This window comes from Cryptomeria japonica, chromosome 8 (assembly GCF_030272615.1).
Source record: "Cryptomeria japonica chromosome 8, Sugi_1.0, whole genome shotgun sequence".
Lineage (NCBI taxonomy): Eukaryota > Viridiplantae > Streptophyta > Pinopsida > Cupressales > Cupressaceae > Cryptomeria > Cryptomeria japonica.
Window position 1 is genome coordinate 330,355,718 of NC_081412.1, and position 20,442 is coordinate 330,376,159.

Genomic DNA, 20,442 nt, shown 5'->3' on the forward strand with positions numbered 1-20,442 from the left:
AAAGGTTAAATCTTGGTTTTTGGATAACGTATGTGGCATCAAGAGAATTTTCTATTTGGAAGTCATATTAAGTGGCTTTTATTCAAACACAAATTTTTTTTTTTAGTTTGGAATTGGCTTAAATGTTGACTGGTTTTCCTTGTTCATGTTAGCTATGATTAAGAAAGTAAATTCTAAGATACATTTATTGCAGGGTTGCACTGAGACTGGGGTACTTGAGACTGGTACCGGTAATGTTACAGCTATAGGAGACAGGGTATTGGTACAGCTATAGGAGACGGGGTATTTGGAGATGTCAATTTTTTATTAATTTTTTTAATAATTTATAGAAAATCTAAAAATAGGTGTATATTTGTAAAACTAATTATGAATATATACAGTGTATAAGGAAATTGAAGGCAATGGTCCAAACCAACAAGTTGAATATTTCAACACTGCAAATCCTTTTGCTATTAAATGTGATTATATATATGATAATGTGAATATAGATTATATCAGAGTTCCGTGACTCACAGCGAGTCGCGTACTCACAGCGAGTCACGCGAGTCAGCGGGCCGGGTGACCCCTGCCGGGTCACGGTGACCCTGACCCGGGCTCGGACTGGTCAGGGGGCATGACTCGCCTGACTCGCTGAGTCAGGAGAGTCACGCCCTGACTCTCCGAGTCCGAGGGTCGTGACCCGGCATAATGCATGTGACCAAAAGTTTTCATGTCAGAACATGTGTTCAAATAAATTATAAACCGAGTCAGGAGAGTCACGCCCTGACTCTCCGAGTCCGAGGGTCGGGACCCGGCATAATGCATGTGACCAAAAGTTTTCATGTCAGAACATGTGTTCAAATAAATTATAAACTTCATACTTCACATTTCCCAATTACAATGGTTCAAAATAAGAGCAGATTGGTATTGAATTACCCATTCTGTGTCTGAAGCATATTTCATGATTTGGCATCGAGGATACATCAATTGGTGAAGCGTTTTCCTCTTGGGTTGAGGGTGACTAGGTAGTAGGTGATTTGAGACATTTTATCTGCAGTCCTCATTGTCATCTCAGACTTTTCACATCCGCAACAAGGTACGACAGTGAGCAGTTCGATTGGGCATTAGGAAGTCCTCAATATTTTGGATATTGCTTGATTCTTCATCACCTCATCAAAGCGACTCTTACCAGGTTCTTTGCTTATCAAATACATTGCATTTCCAGTTTGAATGTTTGAGTCTATAACTGTCATATGTTCTCAGACAATCTGAAAGTGTCCATGTCTGTTGGTCAATATAATTGATGTAAATCGGCTATGTAATGAGCCTATTTGATTCATTAATGAAGGAGTTATAAGGCTGTCCATTTAGACAGTGTTATATGATGCTTGCCAATTATTTGTCTTAATGACAGTCTGCTGTAACCTTTATTTTCTGCATACCATTTTATGTCAATGAATCAAACTTTAGGAATTGTGGCTGCACTATCATTCTAGATCATAGTTTATGTTTAGCAAGTCACCTTATTTACATTTCTACGCATGTGATGGATGTATGTTTATGTATGTGATCAAACTAGCTTCTATTTGATGATGTTATAGTGTCTTTAAGCTTAATTCAATAATGGGTGTATGAAACAAGTTTTAAATCGTTAAAAATCTCTAAATTTCAAGGGTTATCTTATTTTGCCGAGTCATTGCCGAGTCCGAGCCGAGTCACGAGTCGAGTCAGCCTTGCCGAGTTAGAGCCGAGTCCGAGTCTGGGAACTTTGGATTATATATATAAGAATATGAATATATATATATATACTCACAATAAAGAAGAAAGAAACTGTATATCATAGGAAAATTTGCGAATCTCGAGGATCTAATAGAATTCATCCCCATTGTGCATATTGCAAAGTCTACATAGGAATTAAAAGAACAACAACAAGAATATAGAAAATATGAATATCTTTTGAGTTTTGCATCGAATTGTAAATAGTTGAATGGCAAATACTTGTCTTGTTAGCTCACGTTGACTCTTGCCTTGTGTTGGCTCATGTTTTCTCTTCTGTGGTGTGTTTATTTTCTACCTTTCCGGTGCATTTAACTTTTAATTTTTTAGGGGTTTGTGTTTTATTTGTGTGGCAGACAACGCCTTTTGCATGGGAGACAACGATAGTCTTCCAAAGACCGTAGTTGAAAATCTCGTGCAATTGGAGACATTTGAGGCAAGGTCTCCGGTACTGGGACGCATCTCAGAGACGTCTCGGTCTTCGAGATGCGTCCTAGGGGGTCGGAGACAGGTCTCTGTCCAACTATGATTTATAGTTTTTAAGATATGTAATGGTGAAAATTGTATTTGCGTCTTCTTTTTTCTTATGTCTTTGGTACTGCTTTGATTAGACAATTAATACAATAACAAGTTTATAAGTGATATATTCTTATATGGAATCAACTTAATTTCTATTATTACTAGTTTCTAGTTGTATTTTTCATCAATTTGGATTAGATCTAAAACCTTTAAAAACTTATTGTAGCACACTTCTGCAATTGCAAATTTGAATTTCCTTTTAAAATCGTAATTCAAAATTATTTGTTGCTGATCACTTCACAAGTCATTATGTGTTGACTTACAACATGTTATGTTGATTTGTGTGCTTGGTTGTTATATTGGTGAACACTCACTTGTTCGCTTGAAGATCATCCAAAATATCCAAAGGTTTTCTTATTATGCACATATATATTATTATATATTGGAGGCTGCAAAAATAGTATCATTTATAAAAGAGAACATCATATTAGGATCATTGTATTTGTTTTTATTTGTTAGTGTTATGCTAGTAGTATACAAGGGGTTTGATTCTTCCAATTTGAGAGATTCCTCTAAGATTTTGTAAGCATTGTATATCCTTGCACATTTACATAGCAAAAATGAGGCGATTGAATTCCCACATTCTACATCTTGTTGGATCAAATATGTGAGTTAAGATCAAGTTTGTACACAAGTTCAGATTCATGTGTACAAAGTTTAGTTATGCAATCATATAGTCAAAACAATTTATTTACAAAGTTTGATATCTTTGGCTGAGTCAACCCTAAAATTCTAGACTATTGATGAACAATCTTCAGATAGTTGTTATGACACTTTTCATCATCGAACTTAGAGATAAGTATAAAATTTAGTTTAAATCAATTCTATATTTAATATCACATTCATTAAGTTATTAGTCACAACTCATTTGTCTAGGTTAATTGGTTGCATTTATTTAAGCAATGTAGGTGTTTTTATTGTAGAGGTATTTTACCTCTACATTTTTGGCGAAATCAACATTCCTTCACAGCTGAGGGTTTGTCCTTCTAAATTAAGATTTTTCAAATATAATTATTTTGAGTACTTTATCCTATTTTCACATCTCATTAGGGTTTGATTTCTCTTTCATATTGGTGCTTCGTATCTTTATCTTCCTTTACATTTTGTAGTTCATTGTGCGGGTTTTCTATCATTCATCTTACCGATCCTTGTTTTCATCTCCAAGATTTCATTTTTAGTTCTAATTAGTCAATTGACTTTATTTTATTTTTCAAATTCAAAAGTGATTTATAGTGCATTATCTTTTTATTTCTCTTAGCAATTTTGCTTTGTTTATGCCATGGGCTATTTTGGACCCTAGTCTTCCTTTGCAAAGGAGTGCTTGGCTAAACCCCAATATGACTACCAAATCCAATAATAATGTGTTGTTGATGACCTAATACAAGACACGATCTCCATTGCTCACCAAGTCAATAGTAGGATGAGAGCATCATATCATCTCAATCGATAAACTAACTTAATTTAACACAACCAAACATTAGAAAGGTTGTGGGATTGACATTCTAAATCAAGGATCACACTCTCAAATGTTAGGGTGATAGGGATGCTTGAGATCTCACCCAATCACACACTAGACTAGCTGTCTCAATACTAGGCAAGTCATCCCAACAATTACATATGAATCCCAACACAAATTGAACATTAACTTTGAAGTACACAATGTACGAGCCAAACTTGAATGATAAACAAGCAAAATAGACTCTAAGAAACAATTCACCTTTTTATTTTTTTCACTAAAGATCAACCCTTTAAACATTAAGTCACCCTAATGCCAATCCAAGTTGCCCCTGACCTTATTGGGCTGCCCCTTTAAAACATCCAATCCACAAGCTAGAGAGGAATCCTGAATACTAGAGACCTATAATTTGGTGTCTCAGTAGCTAACTTAGGTATAGGAGGGGAGTGGAGATCGAATCATTGACTGCACAAGCATTAGAAAGCATTAGAATTAAGAGTTTCACTGACCACTTTGCAGATAAGACACACCCCTTGAAAATGGAAACCTCTCACAGTAACGTATGAATAGAGAAATCCCCTTTGTATCTATATCTATACATATAGATATGACTGGCTTGAAATCAAAGACTTATCCATCTAGTTGGGGGACCGAAAAGCCTACATATTATGAAATGCAGGGATCTTGACTGACTAGGTTGAGAGGCTCTTTCTCCGGAAGCTGCGAGAACCCCGTATATAAAATTCACTCACTTGCTAGACTGATTATAGGCTAGGTTATTTCCGGACATCACCAACTAGTGGAAGCAGGCAGTCGTTACAAGGGTTTGATTGAGGGACTCCCCCGCCCCTATAAATATCATCTTGATTGCTGGGCATGAATTTATTAAACCAGAACTATCTCCTAGTGGTTGTCGTGCCTACATCTTCCATCTCCATCTTATCCATCGAGTCCCGTTTGCCCTACCCTTTTTTTATAGTGGCTTATCTGCAACAATGTTAGTTCGTAGGATGAGGGGTCTTCTACACACACACAAACCATCCTACATACTTAGAACAATGTTAGTAGGATGAGGGGTCTTCTACACACAAACCATCCTACATATTTAGAACAATGTCAGTAGGATGTTAGTAGAATGGTGGGTCTTCTACACACACAAACCATCCTACATACTTAGAACAATGTTAGTAGGATGTAGAAGGATGAAGGGTCTTTTACACATTCATAACAGTGTTAGTAGAATGGTGGGTCTTCTACACTACACACTTAGAATAATGTTAGAAGGATGAAGGGTCTTTTCCACACTCATAATAGTATTAGTAGAATGGTACTCATAATAGTATTAGTAGAATGGTGGGTCTTCACTACATATTTAGAATAATGTTAGAAGGATGAAGGACCTTTTACACACAACCATCTTACACACTTTTTAACATTATCTTAATATATCACTATCTTAACACATCGAGTGACAATAAATGAGCCTGAAACTTCAAAAATAAATGATGGCCTAAACACTTGCAAATTCATGACAACCTTAAAAGACACGTTCTGTTTAATTCTGCATTGCTCAAAAGTAGTTTGAACCAAGAAATTGATCATGGACAAGCCCTTAATGGTCAAACAAGATGTTCTAAAGACCGGAGCAACCATTTAAACCATATGTCTACTCTCAAACACAAACATTGATCTCATAGGCAAAAGAAGTGACAAGGCAAGCAAGGAGGAAATAACTTTCAATCCAAGTTAAAGTTTCAAATGTCATTCCATTATTCTTCTTTAAATAATATGTTCAAATAGTATGTGTATTCTAATCTTATGTTACATCTAATAAGAAATATAAATTATGCTGATATAAGGTTTTCATAGTTTTTCTTGTATTCAGAAAAATGTTTTTAAATCAATTATGTATTTTTCTGTATTGACATTTTATATTGTACTTAGCAATCCATCATAAAGAAGAGAGTGGTAGAGGAGGGAAGTGAACTAGAGAATGAGGTACAAATATGAGAAAGAGGGGTAAAGAATAAGTTGTGAAGGAGAAGGAGAATAAGTTTAATGAATGAAATATTAAATGTATATTTTTTTTATCAATGTTTTAGATTGCATTCAACAATCCATCATCGTGGAGAAGAAAAGTGAAGAATATGATTTGTAGGCATGGCCTTCAAAAGAGGGGCAAAAAAGGAAATCAGCAAGAAAATGAGGTACAAATGTGAGGAAGAGGGGTAAATATAGAAGGAAAATAAGTTTAATGGATGGAAAATTAAAAATGGGTAAAATATTACAAATGAATATGGGATTTAATGAAACTTCTATAGTTTATAAACTACATTTTAGTAGTTTTTAACTTTTTAAAAATTATAGAAGTTTCATTAAATCCCATATTAGTTATGTGGAGGCGAAAAATTATGAATAATCAAAACAAGGAATTCAATGAAACCTAAATCACAATTAATCAAATCACTCAATGAATCATAAGACGAATGCATGGAACGATGAAAAAAACAAATGACTATACATTCAACCAAATGCTTTGCTTAGCTCCATTGTTCTTGAATTTGTAGTTGATGGAATGTGATACTCTACAATCACAATAACCTCAAAATAACACAATGATCACAAGCTCGCATGAATACTCAATTATTGTAGATGATAGAATGAGGTGAGAGAGGGTAGATTTATAAACACTAATTGATATTGATCAACAGATAGGATCGATTGGATAGATCAATGGACATAATTGGCCGAGACAACATGAGAACTAAATTTAGGAAATGAATTGATAACTAGATTTAGAGAAGTGAATGCAAGGAGGAAAATTGATGAATAGACAAGAAGTTAGTGTTAGTTGAATTGAAGAAGGAAATATGTTTGATAGTAAAGTCCAATGGACAACTATTGGACCTTTTAACCATTTTCCCTCCTTTTCATAGATGTTGACAATCCTTTTGAAGACATATATAAAACAATGTGGATAATGTAATTATATCATTAATATAGTTGAAGTACATATTTCTTGTTGCATGTGTAACCAAAATAAAGATATTAATAACAAAGATTTTTCTTGCTTCCCATGGATGTAGTCAATTTGGTGAATCACGTAAAACTTGTGTTCTATGTTTTCTATCTATTTTGTCTTGCATCTCTAATTTTGATTTTGTAAATTGTTTATTTGTATTTCATATTCAACAATTGGCATCAGAGCTTGGTGAATAAGCTAATTCAAAATTTGTTAAGAATTTATGAGAAGAAGGAAGAAGCAGATGAATGGATAATTGAAAAATTCTTAAGGCACAATTTTGGAATGTGGAAGATGCATATGGAATCAATGTTGATTCAAAGAGACCTCTCAATCTTTCTAGAAGGCAAAGACAAGAAGCCACCTATGATGGTTGATGAGGAGTGGGAGAAATTGGATAAGAAAGAAAGAGAAATCATCATCCTCTTTCTATCTAGTAATGTATTATTTAAAGTTGCAATGAAAAAGACTATAAAAGGATTGTGAGGCAAATTGTTCGATGTGTATTAAATGGTTTTTGATTCAAAGTAGGTTTTCCTCATGAAGAAATTGCATATTTAAAAGATGAAGGAAGGAGGTAACATGTACAATCACTTGAACAAATTTAATACATTAATAAGCCAATTGATTTCTATGAACATAAATCTGGATGACGAAACCAAAGACATGTTATTGCCGTGCTCTCTACTGGATAGCTAGGAAGGAGTAGTAATGACAATCAACAATTCAGTGTCTGATAAAAATAACTAAAATTCGATAATGTTGTCAACACTCTCCTTAGTGAAGACATGAGGAAGAGAAATAAAGGAAACTCATTGGGTGATGCCTTGATTTTTGGCAATAAAGGGAGACCTCAATAAAGTGGTAGAAATAATAATAGGAGATCAAAACTTGCAAAGAGATCCAAGTCTAGAAGAAAAAATGTAGGTGTTGGTTTTGTGGAAAAGGACACACAAAGAAGAATTGTTCGTCATATAAGAAGGTACAAAATCAGTCAAAGGACAACGAAGTTAACACCACATATGAAGAAGATGAAGGTGCATTAGCCTTGTCAATGAGCGAAACTATAACCAATTTGTGGGTGTTGGACTTTAGTGCTTCTTTTCATGCAACCCTGTGCTGGGAAGCTTTCAAAAACTCTGAAGGTAAACTTGGTAAAGTCTACCTTGGTGACAATGAACCATGTAATATCATTGAAAAGGTGACATGACGTTGAGATAAAAATGGAAATAAGTGGTTGTTGCAAGATGTAAGACATATTCCTAAACTCAAGAGAAATATGATTTTGTGGGATAGCTTGATGCTCAAGAATGTAGCATCACTTTTTCTTCAAACACTTAAAAGGTGACCAAAGAAACCTTATTGGTTTCAAGAAGTAGTAGATTGGGCACTTTATATGTGCTAGAGAGCCACACTAAAATGGGACATATGATGACAGTTGTGTACAATAGGACATAGCTTTGGCACAAGAGTCTCAGGTATATAAGCAAGAAGGGACTTGAAATTTTTCTGAAAAGGGATCAATTTCCAGGTTCGAAATCTATTGATTTCGAGTTGTGTGAATATTGTATCTACAATAAACAAAGGTGGGTTAGTTATTTGAAGAGTGGACATGACAATAAGACAAGATTTTTACAACTCATGCACTTGGACATGTTTTGTCCTACATAGGTAACCTTTATTAGAGGGGAAAATTATTTTGTTACTTTTCTTGATGATTGCACTAAAAAAGTTTTAGTTTATATGACAAATAAGAAATCATAAGTATTTAGAAAATTTAAAGCTTTCAAAACAATTGTTGAAAATAAGATCGACAATAAAATCAATTGTTTAAAAATGGATAATAGGAGAGAGTTTTGCTTTTTAGAGTTTGACAACTTTTGTGTAGATAATGAGATCCAACATATTAAAATTGTTGCATTCACTTGTCAAAAAAACGATGCAATTGAGAAGTTGAATTGAACAATTTTGAAGAGAGCTATGCTCTCTAATACAAATATGGATAAGGAATTTTGGGTAGAAGTAGCTCATACAATAATGTACTTGATTTATTGAGGTACTTCATCTCAATTTGATTTTAACATTCTAAAGGAGAAATGGTTGGGAAATTTCCTACAATTACTTACGGGTCTTTGGCTATGAAGCATTTTCTCATATTCCCAATAAAAAGAGAACAAAACTAGATGCAAGTATTTTCATTGGCTATGAAGAGGAGCAGCATGGTCTTAGATTGTGGATGAAAAGATATTTCCAAACTGCAAGAGTAGAGGATGCATGGCAAGGAATGGTAGTCACCTACAAGATCAGTTTCAGGTACTATTGTTATTTCTCACACACTCGATCTACATTGTCTGTCTCTGCCAAATCTAACACGCGATGTGGATGAAATCGCTCCCACACACCCCTCCTTGCCCTCAATCCTCTTTATTCCATGATACTTGTTTTATTTTACATGCTCCTATCTGCCAATCATTACTACCACGTTAGATGAGATTTTTTAGGAGCTAAATCAGGAGGCAATTTTGAAGAAAATGAAAATCTACCCGTTTCCTATTCTCCTCATTAGATATTACAAGACTATTTTTAATTAGTGGCTAGTACAGATGTTTTATGGACTGCGTTTATAAAAGTGACATAGTATAAGTTATGGAAGGCAAATATTTATATCTAGACTTTTGTATTAACCGTATTATTATTATTTTTTATAAATAAAATAACATTCGCATGATCAGTTCAGCATAGAAAATCTTTCTTTGTTTTTCTTGATTTAATTGGTAAATATTATTTATGTACTATTCACAAGTGTGGTTTGTTGATTATTTAATTTTCGTAATTATTATAAATCATTATCATTCTTGTCGTTGACATGTTCTTAGTAAAGTTACAATAGCATTTCAATGAATTTTTTCTAGTTGCATTTTCATTCCCACTCATCTCACCACCTACAATCTTTGTGCAAATAGCCATGCCATCTTTCACAAGTTTATGCCTCGGATTAACATGTAGACCAAGCTAAATCTAGTTATTAACCCCTCTTATTCTTTACCCCAAATTTGGTCTATCAGATAGTGAAGGAGCAAACAACTATTAAACTAAATTATTTTCACTTCTTTTCATAGATATTGACATTCCTTTCAAAGAAATATATAAAACAATGTGGATAATGTAATTATATCATTATATAGCTGAAGTATATCATTTCCCTTGCTTCTTGTGGATGTAGCCAATCTGGTGAACCACACAAATCCAATGTTCTATGTTTTTTTATTTGTTTTGTCTTGCATCTCCCTAGAACAAAATGGAGCAATCCACAATGAAGAATTAAACTATCAAAACAAAAATATATATACCTGTTGTCACCAAGATTGCACCCGCGAATGCTAAGTGTAGAACTCAAAATTCATGTGAAACATTGGAAGATTCCAGGCCTGTGGGTTGCCTATGGTAGAAATCAACCTCTAGAGCGAGTTGGTTCTCTAGTGAAACCTCCTAGAAAAACTAATTTTTAACAGAGAAAAGGGGGAGAAAAAGTTTGTTGGGAATAAAATTCTAATGCTAATTGGAGATGATGCACCAATAAGGATTTTAATACTTGTTGTCCTAAAAGAGTTATCAACTTCAAAAGATTTGAGATTTGATTCACAACTTAACTAAGACCATGAAATTTATAAATGTTTCTTGTGAAGGTTTGAAAGGTTTTCAATGTTGTTTGAAGAAAAATGTGTTTTACAACATTCAATTGATTGAAAAACCAAATAACACAACACAAAATCTGAATTTAATATGAAATTTTCTTGTTTTTCAAAGCATTCATGAGAGAAAAATAAAGGATTTGTAATAAACCACAATATTTTGATCAAATCATACACATGACAATGAATAAGACAAGAATTTGTATCTTTATTAAATTTTGAGTAAATAACTTGTTTTTGATTAAAGCAAAAACATGTTTTGAAGGGACCCGAAACCCTTTACAAAAGGAGATCAGTTTGGACTTAACAAGACATTAAGCCAAAACAGACCACAACAACAAAACAACCCCATAGCTAAAGATATTCAAGAATAACCATTAAACGAAGCTGCACTAAGACGAGATGGAGCAAAGCCAAGAAAGGGGATCGAAATAGATTGACCCCTCCAAAATGAAAAGCTGCCTTACAAATAAAAACATATGCATGGAAAATCTGCAGGCAGTCCGAGATCCAAAATGAGATACATCGAGCAGTAAAAAAGAAAAGGCAAAATAAAGTTCTAAACTACCTTAAGGGATTTTAACAACAGGAACCCCCAACCTGGAGCAAACAACCATCATTAGGATTTCCCTTTGGATCCATTCTTTTGGGATCTAAGGGTCATGTCAAAAGAAAGCGAAGACCTTTCAAAATGTTTGCTTTTAACCGAAATCCATGAGTAAATAACGTGTTGCTACAATGCTTTGAATCTAAAAATTATGTGAGCTACAATCTCTTGCTGTGTATGCAAGGAAGAAAGAACTAACTACCAAGAAGAGAGGAGAATAGACTTATAGAAAAGAAGTCTTTGAAAAAGATGGAGAAGAACTGCTGTGCTTTCTTGAATTCAGGTTCAACTGGATGTCTCTACCTCGATTGCATCTCTATTTAGCATAAAATATCTTCTTTGGTCAAATTTGAGCTGAAAGCATGCAAAATATCCTTCAAAACTGATCCAAACTGATGATAAATTGCATGACAGTTGTCTTCAACTGATATACAACCCATGAGGAGGCTTTAACTGATGTATGACTGTTGGAAACTGTTCCTAAACTCCTCATTTGTAGGGTCAAACTGATGTGTGAGCTTGGGAACTTCAACTCTTCTTTGTTACCTTCCCTAAAACTGATTGCATGATTGAAATGATCAATTTTTAACTGCTAGATAAGACTTTGAAAGTTTGGGGTCGGATTTGTTGGAATCAATCAACACTAAGAGGGGGGAGGGGGGTGAATCAATGTTCTACAATTTGCAAACTTATCAAACTGATTCTTAAACCACTAGATGCATTAGAATGAAAGTAAAGTGCAAAAACATAAAGTAAAGTAAAGTACACTCTATATAAATTTTGGCGAACTCTGGCATTGTTGTCAAAGGGGAGAGAGCAAAGGATGTAGGCTCTACAGGCAAGAAGCCCCACCATTTCTCCAAGGTTCTCCCCATGGACAAACATGCTCCATTGTCAACACGGTAGAGACGAACCCGCGGGGTTTGAACCTAGGTTGTAGGCACTATAGGCAAGAAGCCCCACCATTTCACCAAAGGCAGTGGAAGCTAGAAACATAAACTATGAAAACAAGGCAGTGGAAGCTAGAGACTATCAACCTGAGGAAGGTGAGATCCCAGATCCACAAGTTGAAAGGACAGACTCTTCTATAGTCATACCTAGTTTTGAAATTCAAGAAGCCCAAAAGTGTGCAATTTTGGGATTGAGTCTTTCGGATTCGGATCAGAACTCAAGAACAGCAAACATTATTTCAACTGAGTCCAGAACTCCTAAATGGGGTAATGAAGATGAAATTTCTAAAATCCTCATCAATTCGGAAGCGGCTCCTGTGTCAGAAACGGAATGGAAGCAGCCTAAACACAGGAGTAAGAAAGCAGCAACACCCTTGACATCCCTGATTAGGAAATCCAGCAGAATAGCTCAAGTTGATGTGGGATATGTCTCCTCTTCCCCAGGACGACCCTCTAACCACAAAGTTAGAGATATGGAGGCCAGCAAGAACATAGCAGATGGAACTCAACAAACTCTCAAGGAGCTGGGAATTGGTAAGTAGCTATGAAGATAATTTCTTGGAACATAAGGGGTCTAAACAATCCCCATAAACATGATATTATTAGGAATATGATAAGAGATAGCAATCCTGACATTTTTCTTATTCAAGAAACCAAAATGAGTAGAGAAAAAGTTGAATTTTTGAAGTTCTTAAAAAATGGTAATATTAAAGGGGGAAGTTTTGAGGGTGCTTCTGGAGGCATTGCAACCATTTGGAATCTTAACACTGTTAAAGGCCAGGTCATTATTCAGGAAAGTAATTTTTCTTGTATTAAATTTGAGCATCTTAAAGATGGTTTTTCATGGGTTCTCACAAACATTTATGCTCCTAATACCTTAAAGGCTAGAAACTCTTTTTGGAAAAGGATTAGACAGGCTAGGGAAAGTTTCAAAAATCTTAGTTGGATGTTTATGGGGGATATCAATACGCTTTTGAAAGAGGAGGAAAAATTTGGAGGCAGTCCTCCTCAGCTGGAAAGTAGGATGGCCCTCATGGATTTTATTTATTCCCAAGCTCTTAATGATTTGGAGATACAGGGTTGTAATTTCACTTGGACAAATAGAAGAAATGGTAATGACCTTATTCAAGTGTGCCTTGACCGAACTCTTATTTCTGATGATTGGTACAGTCAGTATTTCTGTTCTTTGTCTGTACATATTTGGGTTGGTTCCGATCACTTTCCAATCACCTTCAATGCTGATCTGATCAATAGAAGGAAAAACTATCCCTTTAGATTTGAAAAAATGTGGACCCTTCACCCCGACATTAAAAAATATATTCAAAAATGGTGGAGTATCCAAGTGGAGGGAATGACAATGTTCAAAGTTGTTAAGAAGCTCAAAAGTGTGAAGGACAACATTTGAATCTGGAATAAGAACAACTTTGGGAATATATTTGAGGCTAAGAGTAAAATTCAGGAAAACCTTAAAGAAATACAGGACCAGATCCAGAAGGATGGTTTCAACACTGTTTCTATTGCTGAGGAGAATGAGATCCTTAAGAAATACCATGACATCATTGCTAAAGAGGAAATGTTCTGGAAGCAGAGATCGAGATGCATTTGGCTCAAGGAAGGGGACAGGAATACAAGATTCTTCCATATGTCAACCATCAAACATAAAGCAGCCAACAGGATGAACAAGTTAGTTGTGGACAGTGGGGAGCTGGTCAAGGAAGATGAAATAAGGAATGAAGCTAAGAGGTATTTCTCAGACCTCCTAACAAGGGATCAAAGTCTGGATGCTGAAGCTCAGTCCTCTTTTCTTCAAAACATTACTCGTCTCATTGATGCCCAAAATAATTTCTTTCTCTCTTCCATTCCTTCCATCTTAGAAATTAAAAATGCTGTTTTCTCCTTTGATGGAAACAAAGCTCCTGGTCCTGATGGTTTCCCAATGCTCTTTTTTCAAGAGTTTTGGGACATTATCAGGACTGATGTTGCTAATGGGGTTAAGGAATTCTTTGGGGCTAGAAAACTCTTGAAGGAAATCAATGGTACTTTTATTGCTCTCATCCCCAAGATTCAAGGTGCTTCTTCTTTGGACAAGTTCAGACCTATTAGCCTCTGCAACTCCTTTTACAAGATCATATCTAAGTCCTGACTTCTAGACTCTTGTCTATTCTCCCAGCTTTAATTTAACACTAGTAGAATGGGTTTGTTCCTGGAAGACAAATTCTTGATTCCATTATTACTGTTCATGAGAATATTCACTCTCTTGTTAAAGCGAAGAAGCAGGGTCTCATCCTTAAGCTCGACCTCTCCAAAGCCTATGATAGGGTTGACTGGTCTCTTCTTCAGAAAGTTCTCACTTCCTTTGGGTTTGCCCCAAGAGTTGTGGATCTTTTCTCCCAACTCACCACTTCTGCATCCTTTGCTGTTCTTGTCAATGGTTCTCCTTCAACTATTTTCCAAGCTTCGAGAGGTCTTAGGCAAGGAGATCCTATCTCCCCCATCCTTTTCATTATTATGGCAGAATGCTTTGGTCGGACCATGGATAACTTGGTGCAGAAAGGATCCTTTAAGGGCCTCCAACCTTCTTCTGCTGACCTTATTTGTTCACACTAGCAGTTTGTTGATGATACAATAATTATGGGGGAATCAAGCATCTCAGAAGCTAAAGTTTCGAAGAGTACCTTGTGTAAATATGCTTCTGTTATGGGGCAGCTTATTAACTGGGCCAAAAGTGATGTCTTTTTCATTAATACCCCGGAGAGAAGACAACAAAGGATCAGTAGAATTCTGGAGTGTAAGATTGCTGACCTTCCTGCTACCTACCTTGGTCTCCCCATGGGGATTGCCCCTCCCGACTCCTATTGGAGTTCGCTGGTTGATAAATTTCACAAAAAACTTGTAGGTTGGAAAGGGGCTCTCTTAAGTCAAGCTGGTAAGCTCCTTCTCCTTAAGGCTACTCTTCAAAGTATCCCCATTTATGCTCTTAGACTATGCAGAATTCCAGTCAAGTACGCTGAAGCTATTGAGAAAATTCAAAGAAGATTCCTATGGTCTGGGGTTGAGGAAAAGCAAAGAATGTCCTTGGTGGCATGGGATCAGGTCTGCAAGCCAAAAAACAAAGGTGGTCTAGGGCTCAGGAGGATTCGCACTTTAAATGAAGCTCTCTTGTCTAAACAAGCTTGGAGATGGTTTCACTCTGATTCTGAATGGTGCAAAATTTGGAGAAGTAAGTATTCTCTTCTGTCCTCTTCTCTGTCTTCTTTTCTTAATTCGGATCTCAGCATAAATGGATCCCATATCTGGAACCATGTTTCTAAATGTAAAGATGTGATTGCTAAAGGTGTGACATGGAAACTTGGAAATGGCAGAAAAGTTAGATTCTGGGAGGATCCCTAGCTTTTTGACAAACCCCTTATGGATTTCTATGAGTGGGCTTCCCATGCCCCCTCCTGTATTGGCTCTTTTGGTACCTTAGTGGCAGATTACTGGGATGGGAACATCTGGCAGAACATTGATAGTATTCATCCCAGTCTCTCTAAGCTCAAAACCCAATTGTCTGCTATTTGGCTGAATAAGGAAGAGGATTCCCTGATCTGGAAATATAACCCCAAAGGTATTTTTACTGTGTCTTCGATGTATTGTATCCTTTCCCCCTCCCCTCCTATGAATCCCTTCTGGTCTAAAGCTTGGTTAAAAGGTCTCACTCCCAAAATCAATTTGTTCTTTTGGACTATTCTCCAAAATAAGATCCTTACTGTTGACAACCTTAAATGCAGAGGTTTTGCCCTTCCAAACAGGTGTGTGCTGTGTTTTCAAGAGGAAGAGTCAGTGGACCATCTTGCCCTCCACTGTTGTTTCTCAACCTCTGTTTGGGAAAGCTTCCTCAAGAGCTTTAGTATAGCTTGGGTGTTTCCCAGTAACATTAGAGATTTGTTCTCTTCCTGGCAAATTCATTGGACAAACTCTTTTCTGAGATGTATGTGGCAGCTCTCTCTTCCACACATTTTGTGGGGTCTTTGGAAGGAAAGAAACAATTGAATATTCAGGGATGTGTCCTTAAATCAAGACATTGTTTTTCAGAAAATTCAAAGGGCTATTCAGGAAAATATGGGAACCATGGAGGTCTCTTCTTACTCTAACAACTCCTTGGAGTCAAACATCTTAAGAGCTTGGAATATGAAGATCACTGATGGTCATAATCTTAGCTACAATAAAAGGCTTGAAGTTAAATGGCAAACCCCTCCCCAAGGTTGGCTCAAAATCAATTTTGATGGAGCAGCCAAAGGAAACCCAGGTCCCTCAGGCTGTGGAGCTATTCTCAGAGACTACAGAGGCATTTGCAAAGGTATGATTGCTGTCCCTATTGGCACTCAAACCAATCATAAAGCGGAAGCTATGGCAGCCCTTCAAGGCATTATTCTAGCCAAAAAATGGAACTGTTCCTATCTCTGGATAGAAGGGGACTCCAATAATATAATTAAGTGTCTTAATGGGACCTCAAAGCCCTCTTATTCGATTCACAATATAATTTTTTCTGCTATTGAAATCATTAGAACCTTCAAAAAATGCCACATATCCCATATCTATCGGGAGGCCAACTGTTCTGCTGATTGGGCTGCAAATGTGGCGGTTAAGAATGAGACTATTACCACGTGGATAGGTGAGAGCGATCTCCCTAAAGATGTCAAACAAATCATAATTAATGAAAGATATCGAAGTACCCCAAAGACTCTTGATTGTCAGGGCAATTATGATAAGTACTGAAGTAAGCACTTCGAGTTACTTCTATAATGAGGTAATTACTCATTATAACATCAAAGCCAGCAGAACGTGTTTTATAACCCATCAGATCATTAATGCTACACACACTTTCTGGGTTTTTGTTTTAACTCCGAAAAGCTCTCTGTTTGACCAGTTTTGTAATCTAAACTTGGCTATGAGAAACGACACCATGGGCGGAAATAGGAGAAGATATGAGCCAAGCAATTGCAAGGAGTGGAAATAGAAATAAGAGGTGTGGGAAATTTTGTAGAAGGGTGGTCTTTCGAGCTTCATTGAGAGACTCCATGGCCGTGATGGAAAGATAACTAGCTTCTTTTGCAAAAATTGGAAGAAGGGCATGCTTAAAATGGGTGATCAACTGGTGGAAATTGACGAAGATTTAATAGCTAAAGCTACGGGTCTCAAAAGGGAGGGCTGCAACTTCTACAGAGATAGGAAGGTCAGCAGGGAAGCCATTGAAAGGTACCCGGTCACTGAGAAAGAGAAGAAAAGACTGGTAAAGTTGAGTAAAACCTATTACCCACCTAGGGCTTTTGCAAAACCCTTGCGGGAAATTCTCTTTGTTTTAATGAGGTATATAACTCTAGATGGTAGGTTTACGAAAGTATATGGGTATCATTTTGTCCTGTTAAATCATTTTAGGCATAATGATAAGGTGAATTTCCCTTACTTCTTGCTCTGTTCTATGAATGCCTCCCTAAAAGCCTATAAAGAAAATCCTCGGGGTGATACTGCAATGCACCAGGGACTTATGGTCCTCATTTATGACCATTTAAAGGCCAGTAAAATCAACCGGATGCAGCTCTCTGTGGATTCAGACTTGAAGAAATGTCTGATTCTGATTTCTCGGAGGAGGAGGAATCAAACAATGATTCTTCGACTGATAATGAGGAAAGCTCTGATGACTCAGAGTATGAGAGTAGTAAGAAGAGGAAATCAAGACCCTCTTCTTCTAAGAGGAAAAAACCTCAAAGCAAACCCTTGATTAGTATTTTTTCGGAAGAAGAGTACTCTGATTTCCTTGAGGAGAAGAAGAACCCTAAGGGGGTGCTGAAGGAAAAAAGTAAGAACCAAGCCTAGACCAGGAAGAAGCAAAAGAAAATAGAGGAGACTGGCAAAGATCCGAAGGAGACCGACAAGGAACCGAAAGATGACAAGCAAACAAGGACCCTGAAAGCTAAACACAGCCTGGAAATGGAGACTATGGAGGAGACTCTCAAGGCCGCCGACACTATTTTTGTCCTCCATATCTCTAAAGATGAACAGATAACCCCTAGAAAAGTGACTCCCTCTCCCGACCCTCCTCCCGAGGCCTTGAATGGTTTTATGAAAACCATAGAATGGCTTATTGATGGGAATAAGAAAACTGTGGATGAGTACAAAAAACTCTGCAACAGAGTCCTGATCCTGGAGACCATTAACATTGGAGAGGGGAACACTATGGCCGATTATATCGAGGATTTGAAGAACACAATTTCTAAAGTGGAAGACATCAGAGATGCCTTTAATCCTCGGTTTGAGAAAATTGAAAAGGAGATACAGGACAGAAAAACCCTGGAGGAAACTAGTGAAAAAACGCTCTCGGACATAGTCACCAAAGTGGACAAGATAGAGGAGTGCCTCAAGAACATTGCGGAGCAGAGCCTCAGCATTCTGAAAATGTCAGCCAACAACACCCATACCCTCATCAACAAGCTTGATGACGAAAAGGAAACCCAGGAAATTGACTTGGATGCAGAAGGAACAGGGGAAGCCCAAGGTCCCAAAACCCACACCCATGGGAAGAGGAAGGAAAAGAAAGTGAATAAGGACCTGGAGGAGCTAAAAGTAGTTGGGGCAACCTATGATGAGCTGGTGACAAAGGCAGAGGATCTGCTAAAGAAAATTACTATGTAGTGTCTCCTTGGGTTCTTTGCTATTTTTTGTTGTTTAGCTGTTTTTTCTGTTCGCTGGTCTTTTGACCAGTTGCTCTGTATGTGGACTCTATTTTCTCAGCTTTCTTTCTAACTATGTTGTAATGGTTTCGGGTCCTTAAAACCTGTTTTTCAATCAATCAGAACTTACAAAAATTTGAAAATATCTGCAAAAATTGTTTTTAGGGACAGTAGGTGGTGATCCTAACCCTTTTTCAAACTCTCCAAAATATTGATTAGACCACTAAAATGATAGGCGTGCATCTCTTCTCCTCTACAATCTGTCGGAACACTCTTATTCAGAGCATTCATTGCATCTTGCTTACTGTTGATCAATGAATCTATCTGGGGAGTGATAAGGCCTCTTACTTCTCCCACTCTACCCAAAATTCTTTCCTTCTCTTGATTTAAACTCTTAATCTTATCAAGTATACTCATAACTTGAGCTTCAAAATTTCTAGTCGGAACTGATTGAGGTGCATAGGATTGAGATATGCTAGCTATCTTCCCTTCACACTCTTTTATTTTCTTGTCAATATCAATAGTAAACTTAGGCAAAATTAGACACGACTTATATATTTGACCATATTCATCTAATGCACCCTGTATGTTCTTCATAGCAGTTATCAAACTAGCCCTATCTCCTTCAATCATCTTCAAAATTATCCTCAATTTCATATCATTAAACTGAGTCAATATTTTAGCATCTGTTGCTTTCTCCAAAGACACAAAATGAGATTCTACTGCATTGAACATGCTTCTAAGGTTATCAGAGGGAGTATCAGTTGTATCCGATTTGAATGATGGCTAATTTTCTCTAACACATCTGCCGCCATGGAGATCATCTCTTTATCTTCAGAGTGATACTTGAGTCAGTCCTCACTCATTTTAGCTTGTGTGAGAGCTGCAAGCTTCAGTGATTGAACCAGAGATAGAGAACTAAGATCAATAGGTCCTTGAGTGAAATCATCAGTGACAATTTGTTTTCCCTTGTCTGCTACAGTGTCTCTTGCCACTGTCACTAGATCCTGATTATTATTCTCTTCTCCTTTCTCCTTCTCAGCCACCTCTGCATCTGCATCTTTCATAGCATCTTCATCCTTCTCAGCATCGACCTCTCCCTTTCCATCATCAACTTTTCCAATCTCCTCAGCTACCTTTTTAGAGTCAACCTCTATCGCGGGAGGATTTTGTTCAACTTCATCAGAGTCATTTACTTTAGCAGTATCAGTATCATCTACAACTGTGTCTTTCTCATTTATCTACTCTACCAGAATGACTTGCTCAGTTGGCTGATCTTTCTACACACCAGAAACTGTTGTATGCACTTCTGGAATGGAGGTATCTTGTGCCTGCTCTTCTGGTTGGGTGTTATCTTTTGTTGAATTTACCTCATATCCGTGCTCTTTCAAAAATTGTTTTAAATTTGCTTCTATCTCTTTGGCAACTTCATCTATTTTATCTGAGCATGATCTTATTAACTCTCTTTTTAGTTCAGAATCTGTCTTTCACAATCTTTAACAATCTATCAACTTCATCCTTATAAATGTTCGAACACGAATTAACTAATAAATATTATTTTATTCTTTCATCCTCTAAGTTGGCTGTATGTCTCCTGGCATCCAAAATATCATAGAATTCCTTCGAAATCATGTACGATAGCTCTATCAAGGCTTTGCTAGAAACATTCAT